A 25,673-nucleotide genomic window follows, 5' to 3' on the forward strand; every position below is an offset into this window, starting at 1 on the left:
GTTTGAAATACAAGTCTAACAAGTACGTTTCAAAGCCTAAAGGTTACATTAATAGAGAACAAGAGCACCGTCCAGGGAATGCCAACACTCTGCTGTGGGTGCAGTTTTGAATTTAACAAAAAAAAAATACTTGACCTTTGACCTTGAAGGATGACCTTGACCTTTTACCACTCAAAATGTGCAGCTCCATGAGATACACATCAGAGTTTTACATATTTTACTGTTTTTAAAACAAATTCAAGGCAACAGATAATTTAATTATGCAATATTTTGTATTTTCTACACTGAATCAGGTTTACTTATTTATTCAAAGGTTTAAAAAAAAAATAAAAAAAAAAAAATTTTTTTTAGGGGAAAATCATTTTTGGGGGAAAAATTTCTGTCAGAGGGGAAAAAAATATCTAGGGGAAAGGGCCGAAATTCAGCAGGTCTTTCAGAAGGTAAAAAACCCTGCACATGCATGCCAAATATCAAGTAGCTATCTTCAATATTGCAAAAGTTATTGCGCAATGCACGGTGGACGAGCTGGCTATGACAATACCTCGGGTTTTCTTCGAAAACAGCCGAGCTAATAAAAGACTTGAATTCAGCAAACTCTGCATTGAAATCATACTGTAATAAAACATGCATATGACATGTACATGTACCAGTTAACTTAATACAAATGTTCACCAGAATATTGTCTGACATCAAAATGTTAAGATAAAAGATTTTTCATTATTTGTAACACTGAAAGTCACAATTACTGATTTAGTTAATTTGTCATCACCTAAAAAACTACTAGTGCACAGTGGTTTACTATATGATTTACATAAACATATTTGCAATTCTTTTCTGCTCACCAATCCATGCATGAAGTTCCTCAGCATTAATAACACTCAAAGGTTCTCTAAAATTTTGAAAACTATTCCAGCACACATTTTTTATGGCACCTTTTTGTCTGAGAAACTCAACCATTTTCATAATATCACCACTTTTGTCCGCTTCAGGCCTTGTACTCTTTGACTTTGCTGTTCTGGACGTTCTCATGAGATTCTGCTTGATAGCGTGAATAACTTGTGTTGTCATGCATATCTGTTTCGCTGATTCATATGACTTGTTTGCTCCTTGTGTGTTCAGTTCTCTTTTTATGTTATTGACCTGTATTTCTACTGCATTGTCATTAGGAATGTTGTTGCGAATTCCCCCATTCAAATTAACACTGATATTCCATTTGTATTCAAAACTTTCTCGGAAACCCAGAATTGACAGCGTGTATGTTATCATTCGCCATAACCAAATTTTATACTTAGAGTGTTTCAAAGCAGAATCGTAAAGCCACTCAAAATGGGCATTGCATACTGATCTTGCACCGTCACACATTTTGTACGAATCACATGTGTCCCTAAAAAGAAGAGACATGAATAGGAATTGTCCGACTGCATTATTACAATGTTCATTGGTATTTGCTTGATGGAGCTTCCAATGGTGTTTGTTAGTTAAATGTTTCTTAAACCAAACAAGTGAGGTGAAACATTTTCCACACAAAGCACATTGGTAATGGTCATTTACTCTCATTGCAAAGAGCTTCTGTTCATCAGCGTGTATTGCTTCAAGGTCATTACGTATTCTTGAAATACTTGAATTCTCAGTAACACCAAGATTAAAACAGTCCATAACCTTCTGCGATATTTTTTCTACAAACTCGATATTGTTTTTGTTTGAGCAGCCTTCTTCCATAACATCAAGGCAGGCTGCAACAATGTAGCTGTCTGTAACATCCTCAAGGAACTGCTGATGTGGCCTGCAAAGATAATTAACAATAAGCAAAGTATTCAATTTTGTGGTCAAATTTTCCAACATAAATACCGGGTATATATATAGAAGTTTATTTAACAGCTCGTCTGCCAAAGCAATATATTGTTTTTAGAAAATTATCCATGGAAACATAGAGCAACTTCTAAATCATTTGATATAAATAAAAGAAAAAAAGTATTTGTCTTTAGGTTTTATCTTATAACACAAATTACTATTCATAAAACTATTAAGTTAATTTATTTAATGCCAAGAAACAATCATCTGTAAATGTTGTATTTTTGACAATGGGATTTTCAATTTGACCCCTTAAATTTTTAAACATGGGGTCACATTTAAATACTCATTTCAAATTCTACATAAACCCATGGTGTGCTATTACAAGAGTACACATAGAGCCTCTTTTACATTTTCTGGTAATTAAATTTTAATGTATCGGTTGTTAAAATTGGAATGTTTTCTTGGAAAACTACCGAAATTTTTGCACAACATCGTCTGGTCCTGTCACATCTCTGCGGTTAATCAGGTTGCGTAGCTGGTACATGGAGCCTGTGTCCATAGAGCTGCTTGCCTTGTAGAAGAGCTGATAAATACACTGAAGATACAAAACGATAGAAATAAATGATCTCATGAAAAAGACACCAGCGATTTTCCTCCTTCTTTATAAAGTACCGGTAAACGGTACTTTCCCAATCGAACGAAAATTCCCAAATTCCCAAAACGGTACTTTCCCAATCGAGCGAAAATTCCCAAATTCCCAATCGGCATCTGGAAAAATCCCAATCAGCGTCCGAATTTTTTCTCAAAACGATAGAAAGTTTCGTAAAAAAACCAACTTTCGGCGAGCGAACAAAGAAAATCGTATAGTTGTGTGTAACCACGCGCTCGATTAATTTCGGGTTTTATTATTCAGCGCATTCAATCAATAGAGTTGTTACTGTTTCCGGTTCTTTTGCCAGGCAGCCAGCGTACTGTTTTACGTCGGTTTGTAACCTTATCGTAGTTTGAAATGAGTCATAATAGCAAATATTATGCCAAAAAACCAATCGGAACCATCAATCACAGGACACATTGACAGCAATAATGATGCTGTGCAGGGAGGGATGCAAGCAACTGAGTGATGATTAAACATCAAAGATTGTTGAAATTTCACAAAAATGAAAGAGAGAGACATTGCTTTAAAAGAGATTAAAACAACTAGTAATTGATTTGGTGTGTTCTTTATAATATTTTGTTATTTATATAAACTTTATAACTTAATGGTCATTAAGGCATGCCTGCAAATGATTATTTAAATGGGTATGTTCAATTAAGTATGAACTGTATGATGTATTCAATAAGACCCAAACTTCACGACGCGATTTTCCCAATTTCAGGATTTCACGACTCGATTTTTCCCAATTTTGAGGTTTTCACGACTCAATTTTTCCCAATCGGACCGGTACGGGTACTTTTCCCAATTTGACAAGGAAAATCGCTGGACACAGAACATTGTTGTATAAATATAAGAATTATATTGATAAAAAAATATTGACTTTAGCATAAAAGCACATAAACTACTTTATAAGTCGCACTGTTCATTTCAATTTTCCTTCACTAAAGAGTGTACTGTTGAATACTAGTAACTAATATTTCGAAGGTCGTATCCCCATACTCTGTTGTATGTTTCTTGAAATTCTTTGCAATAGTTGCTTCGAAGCCATATATTTGACCTTTGACCTTGTAGGATGACCTTGACCTTTCACCACTCAAAATGTGCAGCTCCATGAGATACACATGCATGCCAAATATCAAGTTGCTTTCTTCAATATTGCAAAAGTTATTACCAAGGTTAAAGTTTTGGGTCACACACAATGACAGACAGACAGGCAAAAAACAACATGCCCCTGATCATTCGATCTCGGGGCATAAACATAAGACACGAGTATAGTAAAATTACATTTTCAGATACATGCCCTTGTGAAATGTGTTGTCCTTGTGACAGTTAACATGCATGCAAACCAAAAACCAAATATCTTACAGTTGATAAATTGACCTTAAGAAATATATTAATCTGCATAGGCATGTCTAAGTCGAAAACAACCAAAATTTGATGATTTAAATTGTTTGTCCTTTGTTAAGAAAACTGACCAATGAACATTAAATGTGTTCTTTAAAGCGCAAATAACAAGACTATTGCCAAGCAATGATGTCCCCTACTGGCTCCACCATTGTCAGATTATTTTATTTTTTAAAGTAAAAGTTGCCATAGCAACCAGAATTCTTGACGCAGGAACAATAGGAAATTACATGCATAATCTTCATATTGCCATCTGTCTATGTTTCAAGTTTCATGAAAAAATATATGAAGAACTTTTAAAGTTATCTCAGGATCCAGAAAAGTGTGACAGACAGACTGACGGACGGACAGAGCGCAAACCATAAGTTCCCTCCGGTAAAACACGTAGGGGACAATAAAACTAAACTATGGCATGGTATTGTTGCTAAATCCAACGTTACTTTTCACACATTATGCTATGCAGAAATAAAGACTCGCTAGTCTCAAAAAGAGACTAGCTTAAACTGACGGTTAAGAAATATTTCTTATTTGATTTTTCTGCTTTTTGTTATTGTTGTTTTTAATTCCTTTGTTTAGAATAATTTTTATATAAGTTTGTTAAAATTGAATATGAATTCAAATAAATATTAAATTTCAAGAGACCAAACACTTGTTTCAAAATAACAGTCCTGGAATTTCATTGGATTTAACCTTCAATACCATATTTACTAACAATAACAACCAACTTACATGCGTCAAAATGAGAACAGTAAAACAAGAACTGTTGAACTCGAAAACGGAAGAGTTACGAGTAGGAAGTTGAACTGCCGGTGGAGACCTTCAGGCCGATGTATCATACCAAACAGTCGATCACGATCAGTGGAGTTGTTCTGCATGGCTTGTTGGGCAGAAAATGCCCTTTCATTTGTGAGTACATCTCCCCCAAATACAACCCTTTGTATTATATTTCCATCTACTACAGGCACAGTCATTGTAAATTTTTTATCATCCCTTGAGTTGAATTTTCACTCTCATCTATAAGATTGGTATTCAGAATAACAGACTTTTGTTTTGTGAATTCTAAGAATGGATGTGAAATGTATTCAGGATATGAATCAATCAGAGGTTTAAATACATCAACATACTTCATTAACACACAAGCAACATGGAACTTGAAGTTATGAAGAACACTTTTTATGTTTTCCTCTGACGGAAGCCATTTATATGATGGAATCATTGTCACACATGGTTGTTCTGGAACTGGACCTTCTATGTGTAGGTCTTCATATGTCACCCTTCTTTGTTTCACCATGGTTAAAAACCAATGTAGACTCTTTCTTTGATTGTCCTTTGTCATGTGTGTGGGTGCTATGGTGATATCTAAATTGTCCCCAAGTACTTCAATGGTTTTGTGCCTATTGTCAGACCCATTAAGTTGACCCCGTTCCACAAAACGTGTAATTACTTGGTCGATATTTACCTTCTGTTTCTTCACAAGGTCCTTCCTTTTCTTATGTACACTTGTGTATGACACAACCAAGCCCAAGTCATGCATAATATTTAATCCCTGAAACAGAAATTCATACAACATCAAATTCATGCAGACACACAATCATTATTGTTTGAAATGTTTCTTTCACTTTTAGGTTTTGTAAAATATAGCACCCTAAGAAACCTAACAAGATCCATCAGATAACAAGATCCAATTCTCTCAGTGTTTGATAGTGTAATGGAAGCCATTAAATTGTTGGGCCACATGCCCTTGTGAAGTTGACTTCACTTGAGATACTGATAGTACAGAGGTTTTTCAGATTTCAAATTTGTGAGACGCCCTAGCCTGTTTTTTTGTGAAAATTAGCACGCGATGTTGTCAAAATTTGTGACATGTACGCCAAATCAGTTTACGCTAACAATGCATCTCTAGTGTATTTTTAAATAGCAAAAGAGTACAGCAATAATGATATTACAATAATTAAATAATTTATGATTGAAATTCAGTTCAATTAACAATACATGCAAAATCTATTGATTTGGTGACATACATGTACATTCAAGGCTAGTTCTCGCATTAACTATGGTTTAATTAAAATTGGGTTGATACCTCTTTGTTCAAGCCACAACTGTCTAGCACTAGACCAAGAACGAACTGAAGAAGATTCAGCAGCTGACATCTGGCATACAACATCACACCAACAGCAACAACAAATCGAGCCATGCTTTTTTGCTTTTCACCAATAACACAGCTGATGATAGCTGCTAGAGTTGGAACTTTTGTTCTGATCATTTTGGCTTGATCTTCCCACTTAAAGTTCATTAGATCGTTTTCAGAATTCACTTTAAAGTCACTTTCTGAACGCTTTGACAATTTTGACACTTCTTGTATTATGTCCTTGCTAACACATTTTGCCATTGCTGACCTGTATTTACTACATTTTGACAGCTGTTTCAATACTGTTTCTGGTCCTTTTCCATTCATCATGGCTTTGATTGCAGTCTGTTCTGCACTATCAGTTATGATTTTACATCTTTCAGTTGAATTATACATCACTGTTACCTATAAAGAGACAAAAGACAATATAACCTTTAGGGAAAAATATTAACTTTATGGGATCATTCAAGGAATGGAATTTTGAACAATTTTTTCCATTGTGTATTTTAGGAATAATATTTTTCTATCATGGTTTGTTGTCGAATATCCCACAGTAAGGAGTATAGATGCGTAGGAATTAAATCACGAGTGCGAAGCACGAGTGATTTGATAACACGCGTCTGTACTCCATACTGTGGGTTATTCGACAATAAACCATCATAGAAAATTATTATTTCGATTCTAACATCTATACTCCTTACTGTGGGTTATTCGACAATAAACCATCATAGAAAATAATTATTTCCATTCTATCTCGATTCTGATTGATTTGGTTCAAGCTTTTGGACATGAACTATTTTTTCACTACTCCGCCCTTCTTATTACGAAGTTTACTATAAAGTGACGTCATTGAATTGTACAAACATATGACATCATTCCCATTCATAAATATTTTGCAAATGACGTCACTTTCATTCAGAACAATAATCGTAGAAACTTAATCATAAAATGACGTCACGTTTAAAGATGCTACTGAAAAGCTTTCATGCTATAAATGTTTTCTTAATAACGTTTCCTAACAAATAACATTCTTTGTAGGCATGGTTATGCCCATCGTCGGATACCCACGACTAATTCATTCCGTTACTCTCCAGCATTAGTCTCTCTCGATAAATGGAGAGTAGCGGAATGGGTCGAACGTGGGTATCCGACGATGGGTTATGCCACTTATCACCAAATATACAATTTGTTGTTTCATTGCATTTATATACATGCTACATTTATTGCATTTCTTTAAGAGCGGGTTTTAGCATGTACTGTTACAAGGCCTCAAAGTCTCGATGGAACTATACACTATACAACTTCATTTGGTTCTTATCACCTTTGACATGGCAACAAAGTCATATAAGTTATGTTTTGACACCAGGTTAAGCTTTGAACTCAGCTCGTGGTAAAAAGCACTTAATTGGCAAGACCTTCTCAATAAGCCAAGTGTAATATTTAAAAGAAGCTAGGAAAAGTATTTCTTCTTGTTATCATTACCTTGACATCAAACTTTCTTCTAGTCGGAAGTGTGTTGGTACATGTACTCGTTGATGCATCTACCTTCAGTGATTTTTCGCCGGTAGTACTAGTAGCGAATACGGTTGGTTTTCTTGGTGTTCTAAATAGCGTCCTTTTGCTCTTGGGAGTCAAACCTGAAGGTGAAGACTCAAGAGCACGTTTCACTTTCTTTGAACCTGAAATTACCAGGAATTTTATATTTAACATGGCTTGCAGTATACATGTATAAATTATAATAAATTGAAATTATAGTAAATGCTTGAGTTTAAAAAGAATACAAGGCAACTTTCTTCTAACAATAACAATTCTTAAGCCATTCTTAACTTAGAATTGGGAGTTAGTTTACCCTAAAACTAATATGCATCAACAAATAACAATAATAACAGAACTTTCGGCATACAAAAACAACAGAAGGGAATTTGATAGCAAAATATTTATTATATAATATGACTGGGTGATATTCTCATCTTTTTTTTTTTAATTATGTGCAATAAAAATTTGCTGATAACTGGTACATGTATATTAACTACACAGTCTTCGCAGTAAAATATATGAACAACTAGCTTGAATATAAATATTGTTTGCATAGAAACAGATGAAAATGCATTTGCAACACTATACAAATTGTTTATTTCTAGTAACCTGGATTAATTGCACTAACACCAGGCTGTTGGGCTTATACATGTATTATACGGGCAAAAGCCCGCAAAGCGGGCGTTGACCGTTCATACATATGGGAATTTAGACATAAAATTACATAGGAATACCACATATGGATACGTCTCAAAAAAATTTGCCACGCGACATATATTTTCGCGATGCTATTTATGAACTTGAACAAATCAAAAACACTTTGACATATGCTAAATCACATGTAAATACATACCTCAGGAAAAGTTATATCAATGACATCATAAATGTGTAGCGAATCGCACTTAATATTCTCGCATTATTTGTTTTTCTTCGCAACCGTTCCAGAATTAAGTCATTACTAAATTATCTCCCCTGAATGCTCTTCTTCAGTGGGTATAAGCCGAAGACTGGTTCACTACATATAGTGACAGTCTTTACCAAACACAATTTAAGTGAACATAACCCGTCTTTGATATATTGCCGAATCTCAGATTTCTGTCGAATTTATTTGCTTTGATCTTTTCGATATCTTATTGTTATTATTATCCTGACAAATCACAAACGCTTGTTAAAAAATTATTTGTTTTAAACATTATAGTTGGCATCTCTATTCTTCCAGTATTCTCGCGGTATTTCAATAACGACACCCTACTGTTTATTTGTCAGAATATGTGACGCATTTTCCATTCGCTCTCAGAAAGCATTCTATACATAGATGGTGACGTCACTTCGTTATTGTCAGTAAGACCGGTGTGTACACAATGTCTCAGAAAGAGGTTTTACGTGTGATCATGAGCAATATTCTGGCAAGTTGTCGTTGTTATCCACCAGAAACACATTTATTCACAAAATTTAATGATATTCCGATCTAACTTTTTAGTCTTTTAGCTTTAATTTTTAACGTATTTACACCTCGTCTGCTCGCACTTTACCGATATCCCCGAAAGGTTACATATCACTATAATAAGTTTAGGCCTAAAACCACAAAATCCGATACCGTTTGATTTTCGTACCACAATCTTACGTAAAAAATCTCCCAGATTCGAAATCAACAAAAAACAAGACATTTATAAATTGTCTGCATTATTGATAAAATTTTAAGATATTTGTTGGTTTTCCGTTTTTAGAAGATGTTCTGTGAAGGCAAGAGCTGGGCATCATACAAGCCATTCTATCCAGCAAAACTGACAGTTTTGGTTTACAGAAATCAACAAAGGAGGGATTCCTGAACTATCAAATTTCCAAGCTATACACACAGTTATTATCTGTGGTGATCTTTATTGGTTCTGTTTGTTTACTTGGATGGAACATGTGTGAACTTTTATAGAACTTTGAACTATATATGTCTATCTATAAACAAAAATCAGCTATTGTATAATAAGATCAGATGTGCAAACAATGTCAAAGGGTTGTTAAATTAACAATTTGAAGGCAATTATGCTGAAAAAATATGAGAGTTCCCATGCAAATTTAGGCTGTATATCAACAAGTGTCTGCCGATTATTGTCAAACTAGTAATACAAAACTTACCACAAGTATGTAAAAGCACTAAGTACCTGTGATCAATTTTAGTAAGATAGTGTAATTCTAAACAGTAGCAAATAGCTTGTTTAGTAAATGCATAATGCAATTAATATGATTTCCGTTCTATTGTGTAATTAATAAATTGGTTGTTACTTGTTAATCCATGATAAATGTTTTATGGCTAGTACAAAACCAGCAATGTTAATTTAGTAAAAGGTAATACAATAACACCACTTTGTAATTTCATATACGTAAATATTCTTGAAATGTAGGCTGATGACAGTGTTTTAGTTTTACTTATTTTGTAACTATTATTTTATGTGCAAAAAAATGATGTGAAGTGTTTTGTATCTCCACACAATACCATATACCTTTTTATATATGTACTGTGTTATGTGGTATTTGAATGTTTAAATAAAAAAATATGGATGATATAACATGATGCATTCTCATATTTGCATTCAAATTGTAACTATAGAGCTAAGTGTATGCAGTTTAGACTGTGATTTTAGAATTGCTACAAAATGGCTAGTTTTTTAGTGGCGACAAAATTTAAACTATTCAACAATAGTTTGGGAAAGAAAATTAGAAACCTGCAAGATACCTGTATTTATTAAATATTTCAATTGCGAATCAAGTATGTTGTTATGCTGTTACACATAATTATACATTGATAATAAATAAGAAGACAATTAGTGGTGTTAACGTTTCCCAACAGTAGAAATCATTCTTCTGATGAAGTCAGTGATATACAGACGAAAGCTCCAGGTATGGCTTTCAATACGTAGTGTGTGTTTATTTGACAGTCTAAAACTTATTGGATTAAAAAAAAATCCTGTCAAATTTGTCAATCAAAATTGATTTGACACATCACATGATTTTGATTATGTTAAATCAGTGTACTGTATGCTAAATGCAACTGCTTTAGCAAGCTGTCAAGTTGAATTGAGACATTTGATGAAACAAACTGTTTCCTGGGTAGGACCAGTACTAACTTAGTGTCTATATGACGTACCATGACCTCGAAAGAGTACAAGACCTGCTAAGTAGAACGAGAAATGTACTTCGACGTACAATTTTCACCGACACTTGAGTGTTAGCCAATCAGAAGACACCTTACGTCTGTTGCTTTTAGAGATTTTTGACATTGAACATTATTATTATTATTTATACCGAATTATGCGCCTATCGACCACTTACTCATAGATATTGTGCGTATTTATTAAACATTATTATTATTATAATTTATACCAAATTATGCGACTATCGACCGCTAACTCATAGATATTGTGCGTATTTATTGACCTGGCGTGGCGGAATTAACCTCTGACTTATGCTAGTTATGGTTATCACAAAATACGATCAACAGGGAGTTTATAATACATTATTTATCCCATTAATGCTTGGTAACTGGTTACCATTGGGAATTTCCTACACAGTAATGCGCTGGACGGTCGTAATACTCCCCCCGCATGATCATTTCATACACACAATATGCTGAATAATTTTAATTTTAAAAAGGTAACAATTGAATCTTCTTCAAATTTGTATATAATCTATTTCAATGCATTAAATACTTGAAACTTCTGTGTTGTTTTTTTTGCCATTCTGATATTTTTATTCATTTTGTCCTCAACTAAAAAAGAGATTTTAAACATTTATTATGAATAAATCTGAAGGAAAAGCGGCTCAAGAGACTAGTGTTTTGATTGGCTGTTCAGAAAATGTGTACGTAGAAGTACAAACATGTATGTCGAAGTACAAATTGTACTTTGATGTACAAATATATACTTCAAAGTGTATTTTATATTCATGTCGACGTACAATTATTGTACTTCGACGTACATTTCTCTGTTTAACGTGTAGGTCTTCTTGACTTTCAACCCAAATGGTACGCCATAGTATGTCTTATGGGGTTATCTAAAGAATGCTCCCACTTAAAGGATCAATACAGAGACCTCCCAGTGACTAAGCCAGTTAGCAGACACCCCATCCACTATACCACAGACACCGAACCAGCTATAAATTCCTGTGCTAGAATTTAGAAAACAAAAAAATATATAAGATGCTAGATCTTTAAGCTTGGAACATGTAACTCGTTTTAAGATTGATTTTTTTTATGCATTACTCAATTATTGCAACAATTATCATATTTTGAACACAACCATGTCCATATATTTATTAAAAATACATGGTTATCAAAAAAACTTAAAAAGCTTTTGCCCGTTAATTAGGTAGCACCTATAATCATATTAGCTAGTGTGAAGACTGGACAATGTTTATCAGAAATAAGTTGTTTTAATATAACTAAGGACCGTTGAAAACACTGCATTGATTGCAACAATATATCATTAGGAAGCTCACACAAATAAGCATAATGATAAATTGTATTCTTCTGAAAGAAGAAACTGGTGTTAAATGGCGACTTCAAAACAACACAAGTAAACAAAATAAGTTAACTTACCATGTGGCGTAACATTGCCACCTTTGCTTTTCGCAACCGCCCCTGGCAGGGATTTTATTGTTTGTAGAAGTTCACTTTTTTCGATTTCCAGGCACTCTATTTTTTTGTCAAATGATCGAAGTCTATTTAGCTTATTAACACAAACATTGCACGCGTTTCCAGTTTCCTCTAAATTAATTTGTTTTAGAATAATGCCAAAGTCATTTAAAGATTCGTTCGATGTTAGATTTCTGTAATTTTTACCTTTTATTACTTGAAAACAAAACACACATTTGTTTCCTATGGCAGCCGCCATTGTTGTTGTAGGCGAAGCATTGACACCTCCAAAGCGAAGAGTATTCTTTTTGTAAACTGCGATTTCATTGGTCTACTGAGAGGTTACAGTTAAGGTCAAAACGGCGTGTATTGGTTATATTGTCCCACGGCTAATGCTGGAGAGTAACGGAATGAATTAGTCGTGGGTATCCGACGATGCAGTGTTGTTTGCAATGATGAAATATATTTGAATGTTATGTACCCTTTAACGGGTAACGGAAAGGTAGCACCGGATTCGGATTCAGCGAGACCAAATCATATAGATTTAACTATCTTATTTCGACGGAATTTAAGGTATTGAGTTTTTGGACGTTTTTCATAAAGGGCGCTTAATGAAAAACATATTGACATATTGATTATCACTTCTTTTTTTTGCCGAAATGTACAAAGACTTTTAAACAAAACTATAAATTATGGACTGTTTATGTTAAATTAAAAGAAATAGATATCATATGTGTTGTGTACATTTTATTTTTATGAGACTATCATTTGTACACGATGTCATTTTAAAACAATATTTAAATATGTGTAATTTTCGTATGACAGATAAGGGGTTCCGTCCTAATTCGCCATATAAATAATGTGTATGAACTCTTTTCCTGAATCTTTTCCCCAAATAACTAATTTATAAAAATGCGTAACTTTTGTTATAAAATGATAATTAGTTTATAATTTATATATTTATTATGAATTTATTACGTTATTAGCAATAATTAGCAATATTGTCTTATTTAAATTATATGACTACGTCGAAAGGGCTCTTGTCAGCATACCAAATAGCGGGTACGAGAGGCATTTGATGGAATGATTTTTTAGATATAAGACAAGTTATTTAGTACGTTGCTATTTATGTATTTATTCTATGTAATTGTGATATGTTGAGCAAAGTCATGTAATTGCGGATTGTGCCAGTAAAGTGAAACTGAAAGTATAATGGTGAAAGCAAAAGGAAAGTAGAAGTGGATGTGGAAAGTAGTTCCAAGCGGATTTCGTATTGTCTTTTGAGTGATTTTTTATTGAGTTGTGATGATTAGTGCATAAAATAAGTAAATGTATGTTGTGTGCACTATAATGTATGTAAAGTGCACTTGTGAAACGTTGCATTTGTGTTTGTTGTGGGCATGCGCTAATGGCTGGTTAATTATGCTAATTTTCACATTTTGCGGGGGTTTCCGGAAATAGTCGCTGCAGCACGATTTTCTCATTTATGGTGAAAACTCACTAAGAAATGTGCTTGTGGTGATTGTCAAAAGTAGTGCCTATTTGTAAAGAGTTCTCTTTCTCTTCTGGATGAAAAGCCATTTCGCGATCGCGCCCATTCTTTTTGTGGTTATCAACTGTTTCCTAAGTGTGTCTGCAACATGTATTTCATTGGCAGCGACGTTGACAGACGAGAATTTGTGGTGCATTTATTGAAGTACAGGGATTTTGTCGAAATCTCACAGCCGAATCCCCGAGTTCGCTAGCTTTTAGGCGAATGGAATTTGCTTAGAAGCTGCGTGACGTACGTTTTTGGTTACATCGTTTGGAATAAGATCGGTTGATCTTTAAAACTGATACTAGCCTTGAACACTCTGATATATGTATAAAGAAAAGGCAGGACCATAAACGTCGTCCGTTGCATATTTGGGAATTAGATGCAGTGTAAAGTAAGTAATAACTGTGTAAACATGCCATTCGATATAATCTTGACCAGTCAGGCAGCTCCAAATCGTATATTGACAGCTTGAGGCTGCCTGGCTGGTCACTATTATGCCGCTGGACCCGACGTGGGTTTTGTTCCGAAACTTTTGTCCTGTGTATCAATCAGTGTATAATCAACGATTTTAATAGCAATCAATGCCGGTTGCTCTTTTAAAGAACACGCTGCTAATGTTGTCGTCAGAGATTCGTAACTAACGATCGCGCTGTAGAACATCGGGCCAACTAAACGCTTAGCTGAAGGGCTGGGGCCCTAATTTTGATTCCTTTCACCAAGTTTCCCTATGTTCTGAAAACAGCAAAACAACATCAGCCAACCTAGGTCTCGAACCCCTAAAATCCAGCCCCTTAATAAAAAAAATCCAGACAATATCGCTATAGACTGGGGATATCCTACCTTGCCAACTTCTATCACTTGAATCGGTCTAAGCTAGGGGGACATAATTCAGACTCAGTTAACCCCCAATGATATCGTTGGACAGGTGTTCACAGCGCGCGTTAGGCTTTGAAAGAATTTAGAGGATCGGACTTTCCGTTCAAAAGTTATGGCCCTTGGCGCAATGACTTCAGAATATACGGTCGTTTGAGCAGTATTTTTGATGAAGTACATTTGTTTTCTTCTTAGTATTCATAGCTAGACCCCTTATTTTGGGTGTGTAGATGCAGGGTGTGAATCCTTACAAGCCCCTTGTAAGGTGCCCGGGGGTAAGGAGAGGTAATATTGAAGTTGTGGACCTTTGGGCTGTTTTTTGTGTTGTTTTTACAAAGTCGGGCCCTTTATCGAACTCTGCTGATTTTATTTCGCAAGTTACAAGAAATAATTATATATTGTCGGAAAGATAACTGAATTTCCAACAAAATAAACACTTGACATTTAAAAATCGTGCACAAAATAAACGTGCTACACAAGTTATAACGTGATGGAGACACTTTTTTTTGGTTACGAACCACTAAAAGTGAAAATATACACCACCGTTAGGCACTATTTAGCAACAGTGTACCGTGTGACCAAATATACCGTTGGAAAGGTCTTTGAAAGTCAGACAGGATGTTAAAAACATTATAAAGAAATAACATTTTTTGTTCCGCACGGAACTGATAAACCTTTTTTGGGGCTTTTTTAGCTCATTTTTATTGAATAAGATTTATTATTATTTATTATCGGGTAAATATGGATAGATATACGGTTGCCAAACCTGACGATACCAAATTTACGGTTGTGTGACAATTGGGGACCGCGAAAGAGCGTGTCAAACAAGGGTACCCTCAAATAAAATGAGATTTGTGTGTGTTTGTTGCTCTTTTTAAGGTTTAAAGTGATCAAAGTCGACCATTTCTTCAGTGCCCCAGATAAGCTGTGTATCGGCGTGTTTCAACCTATTAAATGTTTAAAAACGCAAAGAAATATACAATATCATGCGTATTGAATACGCAACCATTTTGAATTTTACGCAAATTCCTAAAATTCGATGCGTACGATACAATAGCTTCATTTAAAATTCTTTGCTCATTTTCGGTATATCCGCTTTGCAATTATTATCGTAATGTGAGTCGCTTTTATTCAGCAAGCGTCTGAAGGAGCAGGAAAACAGTGCAGTTGTTGGTATACTCGCTTCTCGACAAGGCGATCAGGGTTCAATCACAGACTCATTTTTTGGCATGATGCGAATGACTTAGTTTCTTAACTATATTGTATACGTTTGTATTATAATGCAGAACTGTTGGATAGAATTAAGAATATGATATTGAAGCAATGCATGCGAAATGTTATGTCCGTAACATTTGTAACATAACCTTGTTTGAAAATAAAAAAATAACTTAAAAATCAAACAAAGAGATGTTTAAATCTATATGCCTATGACTACGCTGATCACGAATTCGTTGGAATTTTTAAGATATCTAAAGCCGTTCAAAAGTTATCTATTTAAAAAAATCAAAAATACATATGTATCATATAATACAAAATAAAAAAATAAAATATATAATAAAACATAAACAGTTTATAGTGTTGTTTATAAGTTAAAAAATATAAAAAAATAAAAAAGTTATAATCAAAATATGTTAAGCCCCCTTATCCTACTGACGTCCTATTTACGTGCACACTTGAAAAACGCTCGCTCGCTCTCTCGTTCACTTAATCGAAATCAAACAATTAGATAGTGAAATCTTTATAATTTTGGCTCGCTGAATCCGAATCAGGTGTTACTTTTCCGATTAATTGACCCGTAAAAGAATTATTAAGTTTTAATGGTAAAATTCGATAAGAATGCAGCACACTATTAACAGAAGCTCAAAATCCAGTAAACCTTAAATTCCAGTGAAATAAAACAATCAGATAGTCATATGTATGTGAATTTGTCTACATGAACCCGAATCCGGTGCTACTTTTCCGATATATTGACCCCGTAAAGAATTATTGATGTTGAATGGTGCCATTCGATAAGAATGCAGCAACCTTTTAACATAAGCGCAAAACCCAGTATACCTTAAATTCCAGTAAAATAAAACAACAAGATAATCCAATCTTTGTGATTTTGTCTCCCTGAAACCGAATCTGGTAATACGTGTGCGACACCTTTAAGAATTATACTGCACGTGGGTATAAGCACCTGGTTCGGTAGACAAGATACAGGTCTATGACTGTTTTGTCCCTAATTTCCTACATGTATATTTATCCCGATTACCTATTCACTGTGGTTGAAGTTAGTCGAGATGTGTGTAGATAGTTTGAGTTTTATTTAGTAAGTATTGACGAACGAGTGGCACGGGCACGCGGTTAATCACGCTTTGAAGGGGACACGTTTTGTCCATATACGTATTTCTGATATGCCGATGAGTTTAAGGCAGGTAATCTATTCAAATGAACGCGCGATTATTTAGAATGTCTTTTTATATCGCCTTTTCCTTGATTAGATGCAGATATGCTACTGATTTTAAATTGAATTCCACCAAAAAAAAGTTTCGGAGAAAGAAATATTGAGGTTTTGATCGTTCGTAAGATGCGAGTTTATATATATATATATATTAATGGATCTTTTGCAAGATAAAATTGCATTAAGAAATGAGTTATTAGTAGTTTGTAAAAGAGAAATTGGTTCGGATATATGGGAGCCATATAATATAGCAGAAATGTGGAAATATATATACGATGATACTAATCCCATCCGCATGGTACCCTCGCATCACTGTGACGTACTGTAGGATTATTGTTTTATGTAATAAGGCATTCTCAGAGGTATCTCGTTATATACCAGTCGTGATATTTGAATCAATATAAACTAATAATTGTAAAAAAAATACGGTATTTAAAAGTTTGCTTTATTCGTCATTCGCGTTTGACAGGCAGACAGACAGACAGACAGACATCGTGATCCCGTTTTCTCTCATTATTATTTTGCTGCTTTGTATCAAGTTCTCGCGTTCTCGGTCTTGTAATCAATATAGCATATCATATCATAACTTTGACATTTAAGTAATTGAAGTTATATCTTCATTCAAAATTTTTCCGGACAGGCTTAAGAATGCATATATATTGCCTGTGCATAAAGAATCAGATAAAAATGACCTAAACAACTATAGACCCATTTCCATACTCCCTACTATTTCTAAGATATTTGAAAGACACATTTTAAATAAAATGAAGTCATTTCTTGAAAAACATCAATTGTTGCATACTTTCCAGTCTGGTTTTCGTCAAAATCATTCTTGTCAGTCATCATTGATTCGACTTATAGATTCTTGGCTACAAAACATAGATTCTTGAAAAATTGTAGGGACAGTATACCTTGACCTTAGGAAAGCCTTTGATTTAGTAGATCATGATATTTTACTTAAAAAACTTTCTATGTATCATTTCTCTGAGAGTGTGCTTACCTTGATGCAGTCGTACCTATCTAACAGACAACAATGCGTCAAAGTCGGAACACAACAATAAGCTTTTCAAACTATAAAAGCCGGGGTACCTCAAGGATCTATTCTCGGCCCTCTTCTTTTCCTTAAATATATTAATGACATGCCGTTTTTCCTTCAAAAGGGAGCGTTAGATCTTTATGCAGATGACTCTACCTTACATGCAGCTGATGTTGACATTAAAAGCATTCAAAGTACTTTGCAAAATGGCTTAGATATAATATCAAATTGGTGCTCTTTTAACAATATGTTAATACATCCAAACAAAACTAAATGCATGATATTCTCCAGTGCTAAAAAGTCTGCAAACACCTTATTACTTAAAATCAACAACATTGTTATTGATCAAGTTGAACATCATAATTTACTTGGTATAACTTTTGACAAACATCTCACTTGGAAACTGCATATAAATAACGTCTGTCGAAAGCTCAACTCAGAGCTAGCCTTATTAAAACGCATTTAACCCTATATAAATTATGAAACAATGAAGTTGTTTTATAATTCATACATCTTACCACATATGGACTATTGTTGTACAATATGGTGCTCAGCCACAAGATCAAATTTAAAGAAGGTAATTTCGATACAGAAACGTGCTGCAAAAATAATAATGAATAAGCCGTTTTCCTCTCCTTCAATTCCGATTTTCAATAAACTGGGCTGGTTGTCATTTGAAAATAGGTGTAAATTTCTTGTTGGGACTATAGTGTACAAAGTTTTAGATGGCTCAATGCCTCCTTATTTTGATGACTTTATTTTTGTATCAAATAACAATACATACTTTCTTAGGTCCACCACCCACAACGATTTATCATATGTTGCATTTAAAACGAATTACGGAAAGCGTACTTTTTCCTTTTGTGCGAGAAATATATGGAACCTTATTCCAAATATTATAAGACAAGCACCTACAATTATTTCCTTTAAACGGCACCTTAAAAATCATTTGCTACAAACGCAAAACCTTTTTTGATATTGTGGGTTGTATGGATTAAAATACCGCCTTTGGGTATTTTATTCCTCTTCTTTTTGCTTTGTGATTATCTGTTGTTATGAAAGAATGAAATAACCATTAGTAGTATTATTATAATAATTATTATTATTATTGTTATTATTATTTTATTATTATTATTATTATTATTATTATAATTATTATTATTATTGTAATTTTATGAATATTATTTTATATTATTAATATTATTTGTATTAGTATTATTATTTTCATTATATGATGCTTTTGTATTTTTATTTTTTTTAAAGGCTGATTGCAGTATGCTAGACATTGTTGAGTTATATTTACATATACTGTGTTTTTTGAAGACCACATTGTAAAAAAGATATGCTATTTCTTAATGTGTTATCTTCGTGAAATAAAGTTATTATTATTATTATAATGAGAGTACTTATAACTTACTTCCGAGTCTGAACACCGATTCTTTTTCAAGAGATACAATCTCTTTATCGATATTTTTCGTTTAAAAAAAATCTACTACATCTATATTTCTATCTCAGATTACAAGTAGAATATTCAATGGTTTCCTCCAATAATCTCGACCCACCGTATCAGGCCGCGAAATAAGGCAAGTGGAATTCAGGCAACAAATAATGCGAATTTTAATGATTTGCTGTCGAAAACATTATTTTTATCTGAAATCCAATCATCAAAATAAAAGACTTCGATACATTTTGCGCACTGGATATTTCTGAATACTGTAACATCATTTTTATTGATCGGCTCGAAATTTCGTGTGTTTTTTCCCAAAACATGTATGTTTCATTGTCATGTAAAGTAATTTTCCTCGGTCAACTTCCGATATGTTTCTGTTAAATTTTGGGTCAACCCATGAAATCAACGAAAATGTCCCACAAATAAATTGCTTACAGTACTCAATCACTTACACAAGAGGAACACATTTTTTCAGAAATGTTGGCTGAAGGAGACGAGCAGACTTTGATCACTTACACTGCATAAATATTTCCTTATGATATCCTTCATCGAAATACAAAACCCTACATGCAATAATAAAACGGACTTCTTGGTAAACATTTTAATCATACTGTTTCTTTAATCAGAAGGTGCTGATAATTCTGGAGTTCAAATAATGTGCATACATTATACTATTTCTTTAATCAGAAGCTGTTGATAATTCTGGAGTTCAATTAATGGGCATACATTATACTGTCTCTTTAATCAGATACTGTTGATAATTCTGGAGTTCAATTAATGTGCATACATTATACTGTTTCTTTAATCAGAAGCTGTTGATAATTCTGGAGTTCAATTAATGTGCATACATTATACTGTTTCTTTAATCAGAAGCTGTTGATAATTCTGGAGTTCAATTAATGTGCATACATTATACTGTTCCTTTAAAGGGATCTTTTCACGCTTTGGTAAATTGACAAAATTGAAAAAAGTTGTTTCAGATTCGCAAATTTTCGTTTTAGTTATGATATTTGTGAGGAAACAGTAATACTGAACATTTACCATGGTCTAATATAGCCATTATATGCATCTTTTGACGATTTTAAAACCTAAAAATTATAAAGCGTTGCAACGCGAAACGATTGAATAATTTGGAGAGTTCTGTTTTTGTCGTTAAATTTTGTGAAACTACGAAGATTGCTTATTTAAGGTATAAAATACTTCAAGTATATGTACTCGGCGGAATAGCTCAGTAGGCTAAAGCGTTTTTACTTCAGGACTCTGGCAGGACTCCAGGGGTCACTGGTTCGAAACCTGGTCCGGGCAATGTTCTTTTCCTTTTTTTAATTTTATTCTTGATTTTTTACTGGAGCTTTTACGATCCAATGTTTACATTTATCAATATAAAGCATTTAATGATTAAGTTAAAAAATGCCAAAATCTGTGAAAAGGCCCCTTTAATCAGAAGCTGTTGATAATTCTGGAGTTCAATTAATGTGCATACATTATACTGTTTCTTTAATCAGAAGCTGCTGATAATTCTGGAGTTCAATTAATGTGCATACATTATACTGTTTCTTTAATCAGAAGCTGTTGATAATTCTGAAGTTCAATTAATGTGCATACATTATACTGTCTCTTTAATCAGATACTGTTGAGAATTCTGGAGTTCAATTATTGTGCATACATTATACTGTTTCTTTAATCAGAAGCTGTCGATAATTCTGGAGTTCATTTAATGTGCATACATTATACTGTTTCTTTAATCAGAAGCTGTTGATAATTCTGGAGTTCAATTAATGTGCATACATTATACTGTCTCTTTAATCAGATACTGTTGATAATTCTGGAGTTCAATTAATGAGCATACATTATACTGTTCCTTTAATCAGAAGCTGTTGATAATTCTGGAGTTTAATTAATGTGCATACATTATACTGTTCCTTTAATCAGAAGCTGTTGATAATTCTGCAGTTCAATCAATGTGCAAACATTATATATTGTAGCCTCGCTCTGGGAAAATGCGACTCAATGCATGTGCGCAGCCCGCACAGGCTAATCTGGGAAAACACTTTCCGCTTGTATGGTATATTTAGTTTAAATGAGGTATTTTCTTCGCGAAAGTTCACTTCAGGCGGAACATGTTGTTCCGCATTAGCCTGTACGTATTTAATGCATTAAGACTTCATGATCAACATGTTGTTCCGGATTAGCCCGTACGTATTTAAGGCATTAAGACTTCATGATCAACATGTTGTTCCGGAGTAGCCTGTACGTATTTAATGCATTAAGACTTCATGATCAACATGTTGTTCCGGACAGTTCTGTACGTATTTAAGGCATTAAGCCCCGTTTACCCAGAGCGAGACTCATATATTTTGTCCCATATCGAAGTTTGAACGAAAAAAAAATCTTGAAAACAGGAACAAACTTTGGTTTAAAACTTAAACTGGTTTTAATGACATTGAATAAAAACCCCGCCTTTGAAGCCCAAATACATTGTAAAATTGTACAAAATGTTACAGATTTACTTATGATTGTAAATGAAGTCTTAAGTTATTACATTCGGTAATCATATGGAATCCAACGCAATTAGATAAAATACGATTACTATCTTATAAAACTCTTTAATTTAAATTGATATATAATCAGGTTGATTTTTGTTTACGCGTTTGCGTTTAGTGATAATTCTGGGCCAAGTATGGCGTGAAGTCATCAATCGGTTTAAACCACAAATGTATGTAGTTATTGTTCAAAAGCAGTCACATCCGCTGTATTAATTCGTTTATGTTTAAGGTTCATGGGGGGGATAAAATTCATTAAAACTTCGCTTTGGTTTTTCTTCATTGAATGTGGTACAATATGGTCAAACTATATATCATTTTAAAGCTAAAGACGGATAGAATAACATAAACACATTTTTGACATTCAATATTTGTGTGCTTTATTCGTATTTTGGTTTAAAACCAATACTTTTTTACACTAAATTACAAAATCTCAATCTAAAGTTAGGAATGATATGCACTACCTTAAGTTGAATAAATACAAAGCTATATACATATACAAGGTCAAGTTAGCAACATTTCACAGAAAATTATTGTCATAAAACAACAAATGAGTTTTTATTCAACTGCCTTTTTTGGATAAATATCCTAAACATAGTTCTAAAAATAACTAAAACGTAACTACTTTTTAACAATCCAGGTATGGTGGATAATAAGAGTCACAATTCTATTTCAGAGGCTTAACAATTTTGTTATTTACCTCTCAACCAAATTGCAAAGTTGAAACCATCTCAAATTGAAATAGATTGCAGACGACATATAAAATTGTAAAGGAATATAAAGAAATTGGCAAAACGATTGATTTTATATTTCGATTCCTTTTACCCATTTGAAAGCGTGGCCATCGCTGTGATCCGTAGAAAAACGTGCAAAACAAATCGGTCGAAACCACGTGCAGTGGTGAGAAAACCGGGTATGTGTATACACATACCTGAGATAACACATGCTTATTTTGACAGTTTGGTGGCAACTTGTAAAACAACTATTAACATTAATCAGCAAGAGATCACACTAAATAACAGAAATGACCGCGTAGAGATATCATCACTTACCCTATTTGAAATAGTTTCCAGCTGAAAATTGTCCCCCACACGTCTTTTTAGTTAATTTGTATTGTTTTTCTGGAGCCGAAGTGCATCTCACAGAATATCCAACCAACTTCCGTTGTTTTCACTTTCGTTATTAAAAACTCCGTTTAAAAGAATTATTACTACTTTTAGATTGTTAAAGCGATGTATTATTATATATTATCAATAGAATAGTATACCGTGATGAATTGAACGGAGTAATCTAGATCTTTCTGTAAGTCTGTAAGCGTACTATTTTATGCGCAATAATAAAGTATATGTGATTCGACAACGATTGTAAACATTGGTAAAAGATAAGATAAGATAAGATTTATTTTGAGTCGGCAAGGGTTAAACAACAAACATAAGCTCAGACAGCTTGTACAACCGACTATAAAACATAATGAATAATAAATAACAAGTGTATAAAAGCTGAAAGACTGTAAACAATTTGTTCTACAATTAAAAGGCAGATATACACATAAATATATAGCATGATATTACAACATCAGATATGGTACTAAAAAATTTAGATTTGTTTACATTAAAAGTCAGATAATTTTTTAAGAGAAAGAATAAAATATCAACTAAGACACAGCATGCAGAGCATAAAAAACATATCAAGCATAAATAGCATACATAGCATGCAGAGCATACAAAGCGTACAGAGCGTACAAAGCAACCTGAGTATACAAAGCGTAGGGCACATAAAGTATACATAGCATACATAGCAATTCAACGCAAATAAAGCACATAAAGCATGCCAGGCATACAAAATATACTAGGCATACACAGCACACAAAAATACACCTAGCAAACAAGGCATATAGAGTATATAGAGCAAGAAACACATGCAAAGCACACAAAGTATACATGCAAACAATGCATATAAAGTATATAAAGCACACAAAAAACATGCAAAGCACACAAAGAGTACAAAGCATACAGATCACACAAAGCATATAAAGCATATAGGGCCTACAAAGCATATATAGCATGCAAAGCACACAAAGCATACAAAGCTAAGAAAAACACTAACAGCATATAACATTTAAGTAAAAATAAAGCATATAGAGCATGCTAAGCAACCAAAGCACACAAAGCTAAGCAAAACTGACATTATATAACATTATAGCAGAAAGTGTACTTGAAACTAAGTGATGTGATGCTCCCTTGCTGTGGAAATCCCATTCAGTCTACAGCATTTGCACCTACAGATTTTTCCATTCCATGTCCCAATTAAAGTTTTAAATTGCGAAAAATTTGTACATTTTCTAAAATCTTCTGGTAGGGAGTTCCACAGCGAGGGGGCAGCATATCTAAAAGAATTTTTACCATATGTTGTTGTGCGTACCTGTGGTATCTGTAAAATATTGGTATATCTAAAATTTATGGTTGACTGTCTCTTAACAATTAAATCATTTAACAAAGGTGGAGAAATTTCATTTATGATTTTAAATGTTTCAATAGCCATTGATCTTATACGTCTTATTTGCAAGGACGGAAGGTCTACCTTTTGTAAAAGATCGATATATTGAGTGCTATAGTCGTTGTATATAAAACGAATTGCCCTTTCTTGAATTTTTTCCATCTTTTTAATATTAGTTTCTGAACAGAAATGCCAGGTCATTGGGCAAAAATTAAAATTTGATAATACAAAGGTATGGAAAATTAAAAGCTTGCTTTTTACACTTAAATTTCTACCAACTCTTTTTAAGATGTTAATTTGAGTGGCTGCCTTCTTACATAATCCTTGTATATGAGTATCAAAATTTAGTTTATAGTCTATGTCAATACCAAGTAGTTTAACAGCTTTTTCACAAGTTATAGTAGCATCACCTATCTTAAATGACGGTTTTTTACAAGAAGTTAATTTGCCTATTGCAAAAGATTGAAATTTGTCAGGGTTAGCTTGCATCTTGTTAAAGTGAAACCAATCAATAAGAATGTTACTTTCATGTTGTAAAACACTTATAAGTTCATCAAAGTTTGTTGTGTAAAATGAAAGAGTATTATCATCTGCATAATTGTAAAGGGTAGATTTGTTTATAAAATAGAAAATATCATTAATAAAGACATTGAACAGTAAGGGCCCCAGGATAGACCCTTGGGGTACTCCTTTTGTTATACTGGCCCATGAACTAACTGTATCTCCTATTTTGATTTGCTGCTTTCTGTTAAAAAGGTAAGACTGGAGGAGTCTGGACGCAGGCTCTGACATACCATACGCTGACAGCTTTGACAGTAATATATCGTGCGGCAGGCAATCGAAGGCCTTGGACAGGTCCATGATAATTGCTGCGGCGTAATGGTCTTTATCGAGAGCCTGCCTCCAATCCTCCAGGAGTTCTAATAGGGTGGTTTGACAGCCATGTCCCTTTCTAAATGCACATAAAAATTTATTAAAAATTTTATCAAAATGAGAGTTAAGTTGATTAGCAATTACTTTCTCAAAAATTTTAGAGGGCATTGGTAGGACACTTACTGGTCTATAGTTAGCTTTGCAAAAAGGGTCATTTTTCTTATATAAGGGTGTTACTTGTGCTATTTTGAGTTTATCTGGAAAAGTACTTGTGGCAATAG

General features: G+C 33.6%; 1 protein-coding gene and 1 pseudogene across 2 annotated transcripts in view; both read right to left on the reverse strand.

Annotated features, from left to right (window-relative positions):
- The window catches only part of LOC127874187 (uncharacterized), a 365,429-nt gene that overhangs the window by 267,754 nt on the left and 72,002 nt on the right, over positions 1-25,673 (reverse strand). The gene's annotated exons all lie outside the window — the stretch shown is intronic.
- On the reverse strand, positions 2,267-12,574 carry LOC127874201 (uncharacterized; annotated as a pseudogene).

This window comes from Dreissena polymorpha, chromosome 1 (assembly GCF_020536995.1).
Source record: "Dreissena polymorpha isolate Duluth1 chromosome 1, UMN_Dpol_1.0, whole genome shotgun sequence".
Classification (NCBI taxonomy): Eukaryota; Metazoa; Mollusca; class Bivalvia; order Myida; family Dreissenidae; genus Dreissena; species Dreissena polymorpha.